Consider the following 19236-nt stretch of genomic DNA (forward strand, 5'->3'; position numbering starts at 1 on the left):
GGTCAAGAACAAGTACCCGTTGCCACTCATTTCCGAGCTGTTTGATCGCATACGAGGAGCCAACATTGTTTCCAAGCTAGATCTGCGAGGGGCCTATAATCTAACCCGGATTCGCCGGGGTGACGAATGGAAGACGGCATTTAACACCCGCGATGGGCACTACGAATACCGAGTGATGCCCTTCGGACTGTGTAACGCTCCCGCAGTATTTCAGGAGTTCGTTAATGACATCTTCCGAGATCTCCTCTATACATGTGTTGTAGTTTATCTCGATGATATTCTAATCTTCTCCCCAGATCTGATGACCCATCGGAGGCACGTTCGTCAAGTTCTTCTGCGACTAAGAGAGAATCGCTTGTATGCCAAATTAGAGAAATGCACCTTTGAAAAGAGGTCTCTGCCCTTCCTGGGATATGTCATCTCGGATCAAGGCCTTAAGATGGACCCTGAGAAGTTAAAGTCTGTCCTGGAATGGCCACGTCCTCAAGGCCTAAGGGCCATACAGCGGTTCCTTGGTTTCGCCAATTTCTACCGGCAGTTTATTCCGAACTTTTCTTCTCTGACGGCCCCCATCTCTACCCTTACCAAGAAGGGTGTGAACGCCAAGGTGTGGACTCCGGAGGCAGAGTCTGCATTCATTAGCCTCAAGAAAGCCTTCACTTCTGCTTCGATCCTCCATCACCCTGACATATCTCGGCAGTTCTCACTGGAAGTGGACGCTTCTTCTGTTCCAGAGGAGCTCCAAAGGAAAGGCAGTAGTGTGTGGCTACTACTCAAGACTGTTTTCCTCTGCTGAGCGCAATTATTCCATTGGAGATCGGGAGCTACTGGCTATCAAATTGGCCCTGGAGGAGTGGAGACATCTTCTGGAGGGCGCTGCTCACCCCATTCTGATCTTCACCGACCACAAGAATCTCACTTACCTTCAGTCCGCTCAAAGACTGAATCCTCGTCAAGCCAGGTGGTCACTGTTCTTCACCCGTTTCCAATTTCTGCTCCACTACCGTCCCACTGACAAGAACGTGAGGGCCGATGCCCTGTCCAGATCATTCGAAAAGGAAGATACGGTGGAGTCCCTTCAGACGATCATAGACCCATCCTGCGTTGTCACCGCCAATCCTCTGCAGCTTCAAAATATCCCTCCAGGGAGAACTTTTGTTCGGTTGGCAGACAGAAAAAGAATTCTCCGCTGGGGACACAGTTCTAAACTAGCTGGGCACGCCGGTGTCCGTAAGACCCAAGACCTGATCGCTCGTCACTTCTGGTGGCCCACGCTACCTAAGGATGTTCTGGACTTTGTCTCTGCTTGCACGGTGTGTGCCTCTAACAAGGTGGCTCACAGCAAACCGGCCTGCTTCAACCCCTGCCTGTACCCAGTGCCCCCTGGCAGCACATCGCTATGGACTTCGTCACGGACCTTCCTCTCTCAGCAGGATGCAACACCATCTGGGTGGTGGTGGACCGGTTCCCTAAGATGGCACATTTTATCCCGATGATCGGCCTACCCTCTGCTCCTCGACTGGCAAGCTTCTTCATTCAGCACATCTTCCGCTTGCATGGCTTGCCTCTTCACATTGTGTCCGACCGGGGGGTTCAGTTTACCTCCAAGTTCTGGAGAGCCCTCTGTAAACTCCTGGATGTGAGTTTGGACTTTTCCTCTGCCTATCACCCCCAGTCCAATGGGCAAGTTGAGAGGATCAACCAGATCATGGAAAATTATCTCTGCCACTTCATCTCTTCACAGCACGATAACTGGGTACAGCTTCTACCATGGGCGGAGTTTTCTTATAATAACCACACAAGTGAGTCCACCACCTCCACTCCGTTTCACATCGTGTACAGTCAACATCCCAGAGTTCCTCTTTCAGTGTCGACTACATCTCAGGTACCCGTTGCTGACTCTGCATATGGGGACTTCCTGCAAATCTGGCAACAGACCCGGTCCTCTATTTTGCAGGCGGTAGATCGCATGAAGCGTAAGGCAGATACCAAAAGAAGAGAGCCGCCTCAGTATCTTCCTGGGACTAAAGTCTGGCTGTCCTCTCGAAACATTCGCTTGAGGGTGCCTTCATACAAGTTTGCTCCCAGGTTCCTTGGTCCCTTCGAGATCCTGCAACAAATTAACCCTGTTTCCTATAAGCTGCGGCTGCCCCCTACCCTCAGAATCCCTAACTCCTTCCATGTGTCCCTCCTGAAACCAGTGGTCCTGAACCGCTACAGCAAGACCTCTAGTTCTACGGTTGCTTCCAGCGGTCCTTCTGATGTATTCGAGGTAAAGGAGATCCTGGACCGCAAGAGGGTTGGAGGAAGGACTTTCTATCTGGTGGACTGGAGAGGGTTTGGTCCTGAGGAGAGGTCCTGGGAGCCAGACGAGAACCTCAGCGCCCCTACTCTTATTAAAAAGTTCCTCTCTCACTCTGGTCCCAAGAAGAGGGGGCGTAAGAGGGGGGATACTGTAGCGCCCATGGCCGCGGGTTCACTCACCTCCCGACGCCCGCAGCCATGGATCTGTGAGCGCTGACCTCCGTCTCCCTCCTAGGAGATGCCAGCGCTCACTTCCGCTCCGTCCGGCCGGGTCCCGTAGGGTGCGCGCGCCCGCTCTTAAAGGGCCAGCGCGCACATGAAAACAATGTTCATTAACCCACATGATTTCCTGCCCTATAAGAATGCCCCAGCCCTTCTGATTCTTGCCTGAGCGTTGTTAGTCTTTCCCTGTCTGTCTCGCAAATGGTCCCTTAGTGTCTCCCGTTCCAGCTGTTACCCGTGCCCTGTTACCGTTCCTGTATTCCGCATTGTTCCTGTGCCTACCCGTGTTCAAGTGCCATCTGCCACGTCAAGTGCCATCTGCCACGTCAAGTGCCATCTGCCACGTCAAGTGTCATCTGCCACGTCAAGTGTCATCTGCCACGACAAGTGCCATCTGCCACGTCAAGTGCCATCTGCCACGTCAAGTGCCATCTGCTCATCGGATACTGCCCGCCACGTCTGGCGCCACTTTCCGCACCTGCCTTCATCCGTGCTGAAGCCACAGTCACCGTACGGACTATTTCAGGTACCTAAGCATTACTGTCTGCTATCTTACTTTCACATAGACTGTGACCTGGTCAGCTGCCTCCCCCGCTACGGCGGAGCGGCCTAGTGGGTCCACAAACTCAGTGTCCGTGACAAGACGGAAGTCCCTGAAACGTCAGGATGCAGGATTCCTGCCCCTATAGAAGGGAAGGACACTGCTCAAAATGCTCCAATATATGAGATCATGCCCGCAGGGCCCATATGGGACCCCTTTGCAATAAGTGCCTCAGGTATGGCGGGGGGTCAGCTGAGTGATAGGAGTTCCTCTCCTACCTTCTCCATATTTTCGGTGGACTCAAAAATTTAAGGATATGAGAGTCCCAGTGGGTCTCTGGCGACGCTGAGGACTGCTGAGGCCACCTCGGGTAAGATTATAAAGACTGTCTCTCCCTTTTTCTCATGGCTGAGTTATCTGGTCTTTCTTTGAACGTGAGAAGCGTGCATTCACAAACGAGAAGAGATGCCCTTTTTAATTATCTATCTGCTTTTACCGCCACTGTTTTTTTCCTACAGGAATGCTGCATCCCACATCGCACGAGCTATAAAAAATACAAGGAAGACTGGAGACTCGGACCTTCAGTGTGGTCCGGGTCTAACGAATCTAGAGCCACAGGTGTCGCTATTTTATTCACGTTTTAATTGACAGTTTTTATGAAATTTTACCAGGCAGACTTTTAATGGTTAAAGCTTTTATAAACGGTATTAGATGGCAGTTTTTTTAAATTTCTATGGGTCCACGGACAAAAACGAAAGAGCTAGAATGCTAGGAATTTTACCCTTTTTATTAACGATTCAGAGCCACTGGTTTTAGCAGGTGAATTTAATTGTATTTTAAAGGGGGAACGCCGGTTCTCTAACTCAGTAAGTAGAAACTACGATAAAACCTCTACATTATTAAAAAAAATTGTTACTGAATTTAGACTTACTGATGTTTTTAAAAAATGCAATAGTGACTTATCTGAAGAGGCCGGCGTCACCTGGAGCAGCGTGAATTGTAGCTCTTATCAAGTACTGCCTTTTAAATGTGATATTAATTCTAATGTGTTTTCAGATCATAAATTATTGTATTTTAAAGATCCGCAAATTTTATCTGATTTTATCACCTTTTATAAAGGCTGCAGACGGGTAAGACATTCTAACATGTCCATAGTCTCTTGGTGGGAGAAGATGAAAATAAAAATTAGAGTCTATTTTATTAAAATTGGGAGGATGAAAGCAAGAGAAAAACATGAATTTTATGCAAATTTGAATACCCGTCTGCAGACCCAATACAAATTCAGAGAACAGAGTATGCAGGTGGAGAAGGAAATTATGGAAATTAGGAAGTAGATGAGATCTCCCAGTGCCTGGAGCAGAGAGGTAAGGAAATTGTCTTCCGTTCCATAATAAAACACCTCAAGGAAAATGAGACCTGCTCCAGGTACTTTTTTAAGAAAATAAACGATAAGCATATCCTGTTAGAAAATATTGATGGTGAGACAGACACACAGAATATTTGAAAAAAGGTGCATAGTTTTTCTGCGGATCTTTTTAACCAGTTCAGGACCGGGCTATTTTGCGCCTTCAGGACCAGACACCGTTTAGCCCTTTTTAGCATGTGTTCGTTAAATGGCTATAACTTTTTTATTTGTTGGGCTAACGACGTGATTTTTGCGACGTTTTTTCCGTAGACAATGCAGGTTTCTTTTTTTATCATTTTAATACACACCTTTTTTGCTATTTTAGAATTTTTATTCATAAAGTTTGAAAATAATAGTAAAAAAATAAGCGTTTTTACGTTTCAGCTTTTTTTTTTGTTTGGTAATAACATAGTTTTACCCTAAAATAGACCTTTTATTTGTGATCGTCATTGTCTACTGTAAATTTTAATATATTACATGTCTATATTAGGGTAATTGGGTCAGCTCTAGCGTTACAACGATGATTGGCGGGGGGGGGGGTACGTTTTTTTTGGGGGTGGGTATTTTATGTGTATTACATTTTGTTTTGCACTTTACTATTTTTTTATAACTATGGTCTGTCCCCTCAAAGGTCAAAAAAGACCTTTGGGGAACTTTATATATTTTTTTTCTTTCTTATACACCAGTCTTTCCCCCTGTAACTGGAGCTGCACAGCAGCTCCAGTTACAGGGGAAATCAGCCCTCTCATAGTGACGATTGTCACTAATAGGGCTGTGCTGGGTCTTGTAGGACTCAACATCAGTCTCTCAGTAACGGCACCCGTCGATCATGTGACCAGTCACATGATCACCGGGCGGAATAAAGACAGTGGCGCGGCCGCTGCCTCTATTCCTATACACAGCGTTCATTGAGCGCTGTGTAAAAAGACATCGGAGAAGACAGAAGCAGCGAAAGCTGCTTCTATCCTCTCCTCAGGGTCCCCGGCAGTCACTGACAGCCGGAGACCTGACATTCAGCTGCCCGATCGCGCGGGCAGCAAGTTAGAACCCGAGCCGTAAAAAGTCCATGGCTCGGATTTTAAGGACCCTGACCGCTGGCCGTAAAAACACAGCCAGTGGTCGGGAACCAGTTAATATTAAAAATATTAATATTGATTTTATGAATGACTCATTGAAGGAGGTTGACACTGTTTTAGATCCTGTTTCACAAGAATTTTTATTGCAGGAGATCTCAGAACAGGAGATTTTAGATACCATCAAAAGTTTTTAAACAGGTAAAGTCCCTGGCCCTGACGGTATACCCATAGAGTTTTATGTCACATTTTATGGTGTTTTAAAGGAGGATATCTACTCCCTTTTTACACAAGTTTTTAGATCAAAAGCCCTCCCGGGGTCCTGGAAGAAAGGCGAAGTGTCCCTAATACATAAAAAGGGGGACAAAACTGGAGGCCTATCACTTTGCTGAATTGCGATTATAAAATCATGGCGAAAATATGCGCAAATAGATTGAAAGCAGTGATAGGCCAAATTATACATTCAAACCAGGTGTGTGGGATACCCGGGAGGAGCATATGGAACAATTTTAATCTTTTAAAGGATGTGATCAATGACACAAAAGAAAGAAAAGGAAAACTGGCAGTATTATCCATTGACTTTGAAAAAGCCTTTGATAGAGTGTTACATTTTATCTTTTTAAGGTTTTAGAAAAGATGGGTATACCAGAAGGTTTTATACAGTCTCTGAAGGCCTTTTATGAGAATTGAACGAGCAAGATTTTGGTAAAGGGTTTTAAGACACAGGATGTCCTTTTAAACTCCGGAGTGAAGCAGGGGTGTCCCTTATCCCCACTACTTTTTATATGTGCGATCGAGTCTCTACTCTGCAGACTAAGAAAAGACAAGCGGATATGCGGAGTCCCCCTGCCGGGCGGGGGGGACTAGAGGCAAAAGTAGTGGGGTACATGGATGATGTGGCGGTACTATGTGGGGACACCCCATCACTACAGAAGTCTTTTAGACAAATTTATCAATTTTGTTGCTCCTCCGGTTTTAAAGTTAATTTTAATAAAAGCAATATTTTAAATATCGGCAAAACGATTTTACAGGACATTCCAGTCCCTGTGTCGGAGTCTGTACAGATTTTAGGTGTCTCCTTCAATGAGTTAAACAATGGTTTTATCAGTTGGGACTTGGTGGCACAAAAGGTAAATAAGAAAATTTGCATGTGGAATGTAAGGAAATTAACAATGGAGGGAAAAGTTTTAATTACCAAAATGGTGATTTTACCGATTTTATTGTATTTAAGCACGGTATTCCCTCCCCCTGATATTATACTAAAAAAGATTAATAAAGCATGTTTCACGTTTTTATGGAACTCCAGAATGGAAAAACTCAGGAGAGAGAAGGTGATTTTACCAAAGCTAATGGGTGGTAAGGATTTTCCAGATATTAAAGGAACAGTGTCATCACAATTTTTTTTTTAATATGGTAAAGATGTTAGTGCTTTATTAAAAACGTTTATATTTATTTGTGTGTTTGTGTTTTACTTTTTCTTATTTTTACACTTTTTCTTCCCTATGGGGGCTGCCATTTTTTGTTTCATACAGACATGGAATACGGCAGCCACAGTCCCATAGGGACTGCGAACGGGTCCCGTCCCATCCACTTCTGTGTACGCCGTCTGTGTGGGAACTGCGCATGCGCCGCTCCCACACAGTCCAATTTGAAATGCGCGCCGTCCGGCGCCATTTTGCTGTGGACCGGAAGTCGCGGCCGGACAGTAAGATTACTACTTCCGGTCGCGGCTTCTGGACTTGTGCACTTGGACCAGCGGCAGCAGACGGAGCGGACGGGCCGGAGGGAGCCGCGGCGGCAAGAGCAGGTAAGAGATTTCTATGTATATTCGTGTTTGTGTACGTTTACTACTGTATGTAAACCTACTACACTGTGTGTTAGCTCAAAAAATGGCGACACACAGTGTAGGAGGTTAGACCGTTCAAACCCCTCGTTTATCCCGGCACTAGCCAGGATAAAGGAGGGGGGGGATGCTGAGAGCTCACTAGAGCGAGGGCTTTTTACCCAATTTTGCAATGCTGCAATTTTGGGAATAGCTCCATCTAGTGACCAGCAATGGGAAATATTATAAATTAGAATCTAATTTATAATACTTCCTGACTCGTGAAAAAAATAAAAAAAATTTGAACAATGTTTAATCACCTACACACAATGCTTAATTAAAAAAAAACAACATGTTTTTCTGGCAACACATTCCCTTTAAGGCCTTTCTCTTAATCAAGTTTTTTACCTCATTTCTTAACGCTGTATTTAAGGATCACTACTGGTCATATTTTATTCGTTTTTACGCTGTATTTTTTATGAGACTAAATAAATGGTTTTCCATAGTTTTAAGCTCGCCATATGCTTTTAACCTTCCTGACCAGTACAAGATTTTAGAAAAATTAGTGAACCTTTTTAACCTGAAAGGGAAAGTTTTAGCAGACGTGAAAAAGAATAAATATATTTTAAAAACTATTAAAGAGAATGTTTTAGTTGCCCCCATTAGCAATTTTAGCGAAAACAAATGTAAGAACATCTGGAGCATGGTCAATGCTAATTTTATTTTTAATTCACAGAAAGATCTGGCCTGGAGCTGCGCCCACGAGTGTCTTCCATGCCGGACATTCCAGCATCGGAGGAGACTGACCAACTCCGGCTGCGTGTCCAAGGGGAGGATGTCATGACGATGAGACAGTCTATCATCTTTTCTGGAACAGTTTTTTTGCACAACATGTTTGGACAAAAATCCTCCCCTTAATGAAGAAGATAACTGGACTAAAGAGACTCACAAGTGACGGCGTTTTTTATGGATGTCTAGAAGGCCCAACAAGGACGCAGAAAATTATGGCATGGAAGATCACTAACTGCGTTAAATCAGCTCTGTGGGCGGCCAGAAATATTTTATTATTGAAACATGAAGTCTTATCTGTGAATGATGTTTTAAGAATTTGTTTTAGCGAAATGCATAAATATTATCTTTTAGACAAGAAACTCTCTCCTCTTTTATGTAGGAGTGAATGGAGTTCCATAATTTGATGCCACCAAGTGCCCTTTTATAAATTGTTTTGGTTTTATCTGACAATTTGTATTTTTTGTATGAACCATTGTAAAATTCGTGTCATTTTATTGTGAAAAAGTATTTATTTTTTGTAAAACTTTGAAAAATTTTAAATAAAATGGTTACCTCCTTAGTTGGGGTAGTCAACTTAGCTGTTTACTTGTAGTCAGTACTGCCTTGGTCTTGGTTGGGAGGTGCTCCGGTACCCTCTCTCTCGGCCTCAGGGGATCGTCCAGGTTCGCCTGGACTTCACCCCCGTACTGCTATTTGGGAGAGAGGCTTAGTCCGGAGCAACGGGTTGCGATCCATATACCCCCATGTAGGTTTCGGCCGAAAAGGGGAGTTGCGTCCGACGTTGCGCCTACTAGTGAGTAGCGTAACAATTCCAAAACCTTACTCACCGTGGATGAGGATCCAGGTGAGATACCAGCTTATGCCCGGATTAAAAACATTATTAGTGTAATTCTATCGGAGGAGAAGGCGACGACCTGCGGCTTAAAATTTGTGGTGGAGACCGTACTTGTTGGTATCTTCAATATCCAGAAGCGAGAAATTTTGGCGGTGCAGGATTACCCAAGAAGGAGGATATATGACAATACTTTTATACAGAATGGAGTATTCCAAGATCTGCTGGCGGCTTATACGGTGAAAAATGACCCGAGACTGGACGGTGTTGATTTTTATGAGCACGTTTTGGACATCACTAAAATGATAGTTATAAAGATGTACTGCCCTTTTACCGACTTAAAAGAAGTGATGTCCTTTTTATTCCCCTATTTTAAAACAGCGAAATGCATTGGCAAAGTCATGAATGAGGGTTGGTGTATGGACCTCAAAGTGGAGATTTGTTGTAACATGTTATAAAGATGCAAATTTTACAGGAGGGATAATGTTGCCGCCAGCACGTTTTAAAATAGGTGATATGGCCGGACACTTTTATTTTTCAGGGATGCCTCCATTCTGTAGGAAGTGCCAAAAGTACGGTCACACCAAGGAGTCTTGTGACAGCACCTGTAGGAACTGCGGCAGCTCTGAGCACGAGACCAAAACTTGCCCTCTGGGGAAAAGGTGCCGTTTTTGCAGCCGAGTTGGTCACCTCTATGCTACTTGTCCCCACAGATCTAAGGAGTTGGAACAACCTGAGGACCGGCCAAGGCGTCCCGAGCGGCCCGCAGGCCAGATCACCCCTGTACAAGGAGATGAACCCCAAGGAGGTGAGCAAGATGAGATGGATACCTCCAGCAAACCCCCCCCCCAAAACAGGTGACCCTAAAGAGCAGAGGCGAGAAAAACGCAGAGCCAGTGATCAGCGGACGAAAGAGCCCCCCCCCAGGACACTGGGGCAAAGGGTAGTTCGGATGAAGCTGATCCTACTGGCCAGCAAGAGATGCTGGGTCAGCCTGTACCTGTGGTAGAGGTCCCGGGCGGAGCGGCAGCGCTGACCAAGAGACGTAGGGCGTACTCGGAGGTGGCAGCAGGGGTGCCAATGGGAGTACCTGCCAGGCTGAAGGCAGGGAAACCAGTTAACTTGAAGAGGACGGCGTCACCTGGAGCAATGTGAACTGCAGCTCCAGGATTGATTTTATTTTCTAATGTGTTTTCTGACTATAAACTTTTATATTTTAAAGTTAGCTTGAATGATCAAAGGAGAACTCTGAAGAAAGCCTGGAAATTAAACGTATCCCTTTTAGAGGATCCGCAAATTTTATCACCTTTTATAAGGGCTGCAGATGGGTAAGTCATCCCAATATGCTAATCGTTTCCTGGTGGGAAAAAATGAAAGTAAAGATAAGAGATTTTTTTTATTAAAGCTGGGATGAAGAAAGCAAAAGAGAAATTTTAATTTTATGCTAATTTAAATACCCGTCTGCAGACTCAATACAAGTTCAGAGAACAGGGTATGCAGGTGGAGAAAGATCACCGAAATTAAAAAAGAAATCTCCCCGTGCCTGGAGCAGAGGGGAAAGGAAATAATGTTTCGCTCTAAGGTGAAACATCTCGAGGAAAATGAGACCTGCTCCAGTTACTTTTTCAAGAAAATAAATGATAAGCATACCCTGTTAAATGACATAGATGGTGAAACAAACACACAAAATTTTTTAAAAAAGGTGCACGATTTTTATGCGGATCTTTTTAATACAAAACATGTTGATGTTGATTTTATGAACGACTCATTGAAGGAGGTGGAGGCTGTTTTAAATCCTGCTTCCCAAATGTTTTTATTACAGGATATTACGGAACAGGAGATTTTAGAAACTACAAAGAGTTTTAAAACAGGTAAAGTGCCTGGCCCTGACGGTATACCTATAGAATTCTATGTCACATTTTATGGTATTTTAAAAGAGGATCTCCACCCTCTTTTTACCCAAGTTTTTAGAACAAAAGCCCTCCCGGGATCCTGGAAGAAAGGCGAGGTGTCCCTGCTTTACAAAAAGGGGGACAAAACAGACATAAAAAATCGGAGGCCTATCACTTTGCTAAACTGTGATTATAAAGTAATGGCAAATATTTGTGCAAACAGATTAAAAGCAGTGATAGGCCAGATCATACACTCCAATCAGGTCTGTAGGATACCCGGGAGGAGTATATGGGATAATTTAAACCTATTAAAAGATGTGATCAGTGACATGAAAGAGAGAGGAGGTAAAATGGCGATTTTATCTATAGATTTTGAGAAAGCCTTCGATAGAGTGTCACAATTTCAAAAAAGATTAAAAAAAAATGTTTTAGTAGCCCCCATCGGTAATTTTAATGAACAAAAATGCAAACAAATATGGAAGATGGTGAACGCTAAATATATTTTTAACCCACAGAAAGATCTGGCGTGGAGATGTGCCCACGAGTGTCTTCCATGCCGCACATTCCAGCATCGAAGGGGACTGTCCAACTCGGCTGCATGTCCAAGGGGAGGATGTAGAGATGATGAGAGTCTACCATCTTTTCTGGGAATGTTTTTACGCACAATTAATATGGACAAGAATCCTCCCCTTGGTACAGAAGATTACAGGACTTCGAAGATATACAAGTAATGGCGTTTTTTATGGATGCCTGGAATACCCAACACAGACTCGAAAAATGATGGCATGGAAGATCACCAACTGCGTAAAAGCAGCTCTGTGGGCAGCCAGAAACATTTTATTATTTAAGCATGAAGTTTTACCTGTGGAAGATGTTTTAGCCATTTGTCTTAACGAAATGTACAAGTATTTTCATTTAGATAAAAAACTCTCTCCTGTTTTATGCAGAATTGAATTCCATATTTTAATGCCACCAAGTGCCCTTTTTGTGTTCACCTCCCGGGCAGTCAAGCAGCATGGGCACTCCATGGTCCCTTGCTTCTTCTCTGACCACAGGGCCATTCTCTTCCAGGGTGCCATCGGCCACAGGTTTCCTCCCGGCCCTGGCTCCTGGAAGCTAAATTGTGCCCTCCTGGAAAGAGAGGAGGTACCGGCGGAACTTAGAGACACATATAATGTTTGGAGGAATGATAAAGTGTTCTTTGACAAAACCTGTGACTGGTGGGAATATGTTAACGTTTAATTTCGTTGTTTCTTTCAGGCAAAAAGTCGTCAACAGGCGTGTGACACGAAGAGAGACTTCAGACAGATGCAGCATCAGCTGCGATCCCTGCAAGACCTCCTTCAATGTGGCTGGGACGTCAGGAAGGTGCTTTAAGGAGGAATCCAAGCGAATTGTCTTTCGTTCCAAGGTGGAGAACCTGGAGAAGGGTGAGAAATGTAACTCGTTCTTTTTCAGGAAACTCCATGCCGGCCACACGCCCCTGAAGGAACTCCGAGATGAGACCGGAAATATGCATTCTTGGAAGAAGGAGGTGATGGGAGTCGTCACAGACTACTACCGAAGCCTCTACTCCCCGAAAACCACTGACCCCGAAGCCGCCGATAAATTCCTTTCAGGTATTTCTAATCATCTTGATCTTGCAGGTACGGAGGCTATGGATGTTCCGCCGACAGTGGAGGAACTGGATTTATCCTTCAGACCTGGCAGGACCACGGGCAGTGACGGTCTCCCAGCAGAGCTCTATGTAGCGCTGGGGGACTTGATCTGTCTGGACCTGCTGGAGGTCTATGAGGAGATGGTGGTGGAGGGCAGAATGCCGCCGTCCTTGAGAGAAGGCATGATCACGATCTTGTATAAGCGGAAGGGGGGAGAGATGTGACCTGAAAAACTGGCGTCCCATCTCTCTCCTGAACGTGGACTACAAGATCCTCGCAAAATGATTAGCCAACAGACTGAAGGTCATTATCGGACGGATCATCAGATCGGACCAAACCTGCGGCATTCCTGGCCCTAGGGTGGCCAACAGTCTTGCCCTGGTGAGGGACAGGGTGAATTAAATGCAAAGCCGCCGTACACACGCGGCCCTGGTCAGTCTTGATCAGGAGAAGGCTTTTGATCGGGTCTCTCACAAATTCATGGGTAAGGCTGTGCGTAGGCTGCGGCTTGGCAGGTTGTTCTGTTTGTATGTTAACTTGATGTATTGTGATATTTACAGCACGGTGCTGGTGAACGGCTGGAAGACTGACCCCTTTCCTGTATTGTCGGGGGTTAGATAAGGCTGTCCTCTTTCACCTCTCCTTTTTGTTTGTGTTATAGAGCTCTTCGCAGAGGCTATCCGGCAGAATGGAGAGATCAGAGGGATCACCGCACCCGGTCCAGGACACTTCGAGGTCAAATGCTCGCTGTACATGGATGATGTGACCGTCTTCTGCGCTGACAAGAGTTCGGTGACTGCACTCGTCCAGACCTGCGAGGAGTTCGGACGCGCTTCAGGGGCAAAAGTCAACTGCGGGAAGTCAGAAGCTATGCTCTTCGGAAAATGGTACCTGCCTTCTCCTGCCTCCTTCCCATTTACCATCAAGCCAGACTTCATCAAAATACTGGGAGTCTGGTTCGGGAAGGAAGGTGCAGCCCTAAAGTCGTGGGAAGAACACTTGGCCAAAGTCAACCAAAGAATCGGACTGTGGAGCCTCAGACAACTCACTATTAAGGGCAAAGCAATGGTCCTGCGTAACGAAGTCTTACCTGTGCTACAATACACTGCACAGGCATGGCCCTCTCTTGCCACTGTCACGAGGGCCATTACCAGGACTGTGTTTCGCTTCATTTGGGGCTCAAAAAATGGACAGAGTAAAGCGGATTGTTATGTACAAGGTGCCCCGCAAGGGTGGGAAGGGTCTACCCGACATCCCTACTCTGCTGTGGATCGCTTTTGTATGTGACTGTGTTTGTAGGACTAAGGACAGCAAACAGCTCTGCGGGCAAGGCCATGTCCCGCTACTTCCTCCTTCCCCTCTGGCGAGGTTTTGGCTGGGAGAAGTGGGACAGCTCCTTCACTTACAACTGGCACGCTCCCTGGTTCTACGGAGATGTTGTCCGGTTTGTGAGGGAGCATCAACTGGAGGGTCTTAAGCCCGACTTGTGGAAACCTTATGAACTGTTTTAAGGATGCTATATGGTTTGCCAGAAATCGGCTAATTTTGCTGAGAGAGAGTGTGCCCATCCAGGACTGCCGCAGACTGATCCACAGCCTGCTCAGAGACTATTTCACCTGGGACAGCCCGGACGTCGATGAGGAAGAGGACTGATACTCCCCTTCCCCCCCACTCTCCCTTCTTGTGTGATGTCTTTCAATAAAGCTTCGGGCCTGTGATCCCCCTTCCCCTATCCCCTCCTACCCACTCCCCTACCCCATTACTTGTCTGTAATGCTTTGTTGCTTGGCTTTAGTGAATGCAAGAATGTTAGCGTAGCATGTGGTGTAATGTATAGCATACAGTGGAGGAAATAAGTATTTGATCCCTTGCTGAATTTGTAAGTTTGCCCACTGTCACAGTCATGAACAGTCTAGAATTTTTAGGCTAGGTTAATTTTACCAGTGAGAGATAGATTATATAAAAAAAAAAAAAAGAAAATCACATTGTCAAAATTATATATATTTATTTGCATTTTGCACAGAGAAATAAGTATTTGATCCCCTACCAACCATTAAGAGTTCAGCCTCCTCCAGACCAGTTACATGCTCCAAATCAACTTGTTGCCTGCATTAAAGACAGCTGTCTTACATGGTCACCTGTATAAAAGACTCCTGTCCACAGACTCAATTAATCAGTCTGACTCTAACCTCTACAACATGGGCAAGACCAAAGAGCTTTCTAAGGATGTCAGGGACAAGATCATAGACCTGCACAAGGCTGGAATGGGCTACAAAACCATAAGTAAGATGCTGGGTGAGAAGGAGACAACTGTTGGTGCAATAGTAAGAAAATGGAAGACATACAAAATGACTGTCAATCGACATCGATCTGGGGCTCCATGCAAAATCTCACCTCGTGGGGTATCCTTGATCCTGAGGAAGGTGAGAGCTCAGCCGAAAACTACACGGGGGGAACTTGTTAATGATCTCAAGGCAGCTGGGACCACAGTCACCGAGAAAACCATTGGTAACACATTACGCCATAATGAATTAAAATCCTGCAGTGCCCGCAAGGTCCCCCTGCTCAAGAAGGCACATGTACAGGCCCGTCTGAAGTTTGCAAATGAACATCTGGATGATTCTGAGAGTGATTGGGAGAAGGTGCTGTGGTCAGATGAGACTAAAATTGAGCTCTTTGGCATTAACTCAACTCGCCGTTTTTGGAGGAAGAGAAATGCTGCCTATGACCCAAAGAACACCGTACCCACTGTCAAGCATGGAGGTGGAAACATTATGTTTTGGGGGTGTTTCTCTGCTAAGGGCACAGGACTACTTCTCCGCATCAATGGGAGAATGGATGGAGCCATGTACCGTCAAATCCTGAGTGACAACCTCCTTCCCTCCACCAGGACATTAAAAATGGCTCGTGGCTGGGTCTTCCAGCACGACAATTACCCAAAACATACAGCCAAGGAAACAAAGGAGTGGCTCAAAAAGAAGCACATTAAGGTCATGGAGTGGCCTAGCCAGTCTCCAGACCTTAATCCCATCGAAAACTTATGGAGGGAGCTGAAGATCCGAGTTGCCAAGCGACAGCCTAGAAATCTTAATGATTTACAGATGATCTGCAAAGAGGAGTGGGCCAAAATTCCATCTAACATGTGTGCAAACCTCATCATCAACTACTAAAAATGTCTGACTGCTGTGCTTGCCAACAAGGGTTTTGCCACCAAGTATTAAGTCTTGTTTGCCAAAGGGATCAAATACTTATTTCTCTGTGCACAATGCAAATAAATATATATAATTTTGACAATGTGATTTTTTATTTTTTTTTACATAATCTATCTCTCAATGGTAAAATTAACCTAGCCTAAAAATTCTAGACTGTTCATGTCTGTGACAGTGGGCAAACTTACAAAATCAGCAAGGGATCAAATACTTATTTCCTTCACTGTAGGTTAGCCTGTACTGTGTGTTATACTGTCATGTTATGTTTGGCGACTGGTATTATTTATTATTTACTGCTTCATGGCTTGCGCTGTGTCGCAGTAATGTTTGTATGATGACGATTGATTGTCAATAAAGTTTTTTCAATCAAATATCTGTTCTTATCAGTTTAATATCTGATACGTCCCCTATCTGGGGACCATATATTAAATGGATTTTTAGAACAGGGAGATGGAAATAGAGCTTGCTCTGTACACTCCACACATTGACCTGGTATTGCAGTATCTCCAGGACCGGTGCACCCTTTCCTTATGCATTGACTAAAATCAGATTTGAAAAGTGCTTTTTGCTTTTGCCATTGTTTGTTTCTTGCACATTGGATCTCTCCTTTAATCCCATTACTTTAACACCTGTTGGACAATGCATTTATACAATGCATGTTGTGTAATGTGTGATAATTACCTCATTAATAGATTGCCGCCTCTTGTGTTGCGTGCGTTGTGTCTGTGTTTCTGTTTTTCCAGCATTTCAATGTGTAACAGCTCATTCACCTTCCTTTTCCTCTGTCCCTCGTCCTAGGTATGTTCAAGAGCTGCACCTGAGCCAGCCAGCCCACAGCCACTGATTGATGCAGCCAGCACCACAGTCAAGTAGTGGAATAGTGGAGTAGGGGAACAGCAAGCAGCCATTGCACCCGCCACAATGGACCTGTGTTTGTGCACTAGATGGATGTGATGGAATGAGCTCTCCTCCCTACATTAGAAAGAATTAAAATTTGAAAGAAGTTGCAACAAATCCTCCCTCGCCTACAGATGCCACCAATTTGGATCTGTTACTATGTTGTCTGGAAGGAAGACTAACAAACTGTGCAAGGATGGAGGTTGCAGGAGGAGGAAGGACAAGAAGGTGTCAGTAAAGTTTGGGGATGATGCCTATTTGCCTTTTCGCAGTCCCCTGTCTCCCTCTTGTGGCCTCCTGGAGGCAGCTGGCTGTGCAGACAACACAGGCACATGTTGCTGTGTTGCCCTCCAAGGCAACACTGAGTGACTGACTGAGCAGCAACGTCTAATATAAGGTTCTGACGGAACTTTGCGAGTGTCATAGTGGGGCCCTAAGAAGTGAGAGCAAGCTTTATAACATCATAATGGGACCTCAGACAGACATGCCTGGGCCCAGGCAGTGTTGGTCAGCAGCAAGCATCCACTGTACTGCAGGTGATCGAAGGCGTGAAGGGAGAAGGGGTGGCTGTGGGCATGCACTTGCTGCTGCTAGCGTTTGTCTGCACGGCAGGAGTGCATTTGGGCGGTGCCAGGAAGGCGTTTTTATATTGATTCCTCCACTTTCTGCACAGCATTGCGGTGCAAGCAAAAGAAGCAAATCCTGTCTAGCTTCCTCTCCGGCCTTTTTTCACCTCCCGCCTGGCTGCCTGTGTGAGTGTGTGAGCCAGCAGGGCCCCCATGGAGGTGCCTAGAAGTAGGCTGAATCACTGCAAGGGGTGAACAGCAGCATTGGCCAGGCTCTGCCAACACGCGCCACTTTCAGGTTATTGCTTCTCGGCATTTTGGCTAATCTCAAGGGGTTGGTCAGAAGGTCCGTCTGAGTGCTCGCCCTTGGCCTTGTGGCATCACTGGTTTGCCAGCTTAAGCCATCTGCTGCTTTAGGGGGTGAGCCAGGAGACAAAAAAGGCGATAATGGGCGTTCAGATCGTGTATCCCCGGACCGAAGACCTCCGGGTCAAGTATGGAATCTGCATCAATGCTACGGCTAGATTGGAGAATCTCTTTCCTCTTGGACGTCTGGTGTATGAAGTAATTTTTGGAGTTCTGAAGGTCCCTCGCACTGCCATCTTCTGCCTCCAGGAAAATAAGGTGGGTCATTATATCCTTGTGCTTAACTCTAGGAGCGACTGTCTAAACTTCTACAACCGTTTGAAGAGGAATCACAACAATGCTGCTTTGGATGGTCTTGTTTTCACTCTCCTCTATGAAGATGGGAATGTCCCTTTGGTTGTCTTCATGTATAATCCTCATGTGCCAAGGTCGGACATTGAGGCCTTCCACTTTCGCCATTGTGAGTCTGTGGTCTTTTCTAACAAGATCCTCAACGAGGCTGGAATCTGGAGTTGCAAGTATAAATTTATTGAAAATTTCAAGAGAGATCCGGAAGGGGTTGATGGGCTACGCAGACCCCCTTTGAACTTTTTTATTGGCAGGGACAGGGGTTATCTCTTCTTCCCCAACCCCCCTCTCTTTTGCAAGAACTGCAAGATCTTTGGACACGTGGTGGAGTCCTGCAACGAAAGAAAGAGGTGTGGGAAATGCGGCCAGGTGGGCCATGAGTCAAAGGTTTGTAACAACCCCATCGTCTGCAACCTCTGTGCGCAGACAGGACATGCCTTCAGAAATTGTCCAAAGCGGTCTTATGCAGATATGGCCAGACAAAGGCCTGCTGGTAGACCTCAAGATCCTGAGGTTGCTGGTCCAATCATCCAGACAGAAAGTCCACTGTCTGAGGAGAATTCAGGTGCGGAGGGTGGAGTGATGGAAATATCACCTGTGGAAGAAGAACTGCCCCCTCTTTCTGATGAACAAACCGGGCTGCAAGGTGAAGGTGAGGTTGAGACTTCAGTCTCCATAACCCCAGTGATTGTGTGGGAGGAGGCAGAGGAAGCTCATGAGGTGGCTGGAGAGCAGGGTGATTTTGCAGCGGCTGTTGTATGACCATCTAAAGAAGAGTTTTGGATGGCTCCAAAAAGGAAGAGGACAAACTTTTCACCATCTAGTGAAGGAAGTACGAGTCGAGTCCACAGAGGGCCGGTGTGTATCCTGTTACTAACATTTCTTTTGACACTCCTTTTCTAGGGGATCTTGGAAGGTTCTATCTTTGCGCTCGATTGCCAGCCTCCATGAGGAAAAGATGGGCATACTGTTCGACGCTTCATCTCTAGATTAAAACATGGCTTCCAAAATTACATGTCATGTCTTATCCCTGAATGTCAGGCTGATTAAATCTAGGCCTAGGAGAATTGCAGCACTAGATTTCCTTAAAAATCTAGGGGCTGATATTTTTTGTTTGCAAGAATGTGGCATCTCTGATACATTAGATGACAATGAGTGGCAATATGGCCAAAGTATATGGTCAGGCTCTGTTAAAAATAAGAATGATGCCGTGGGGATCTTATTGGGGAATAGGGATTATAAATTTGCTAGTTATACTGTGGTGGAGGCAGGTAGATGCTTATCTGCAATTATAAGCTATAGAGGGTGGA

The 19236-nt window shown here is 45.4% G+C and overlaps 1 non-coding gene across 1 annotated transcript; it reads left to right on the forward strand.

Annotated features, from left to right (window-relative positions):
• Nucleotides 1-16089: 16089 nt before the first annotated feature.
• Nucleotides 16090-16275, forward strand: LOC142653897 (U2 spliceosomal RNA). Its single transcript, XR_012848747.1, has one exon. It is a non-coding gene; the product is annotated as a U2 spliceosomal RNA (small nuclear RNA).
• The last annotated feature ends 2961 nt before the right edge of the window (nucleotides 16276-19236 follow it).

Source organism: Rhinoderma darwinii, chromosome 5, assembly GCF_050947455.1.
Source record: "Rhinoderma darwinii isolate aRhiDar2 chromosome 5, aRhiDar2.hap1, whole genome shotgun sequence".
Lineage (NCBI taxonomy): Eukaryota > Metazoa > Chordata > Amphibia > Anura > Rhinodermatidae > Rhinoderma > Rhinoderma darwinii.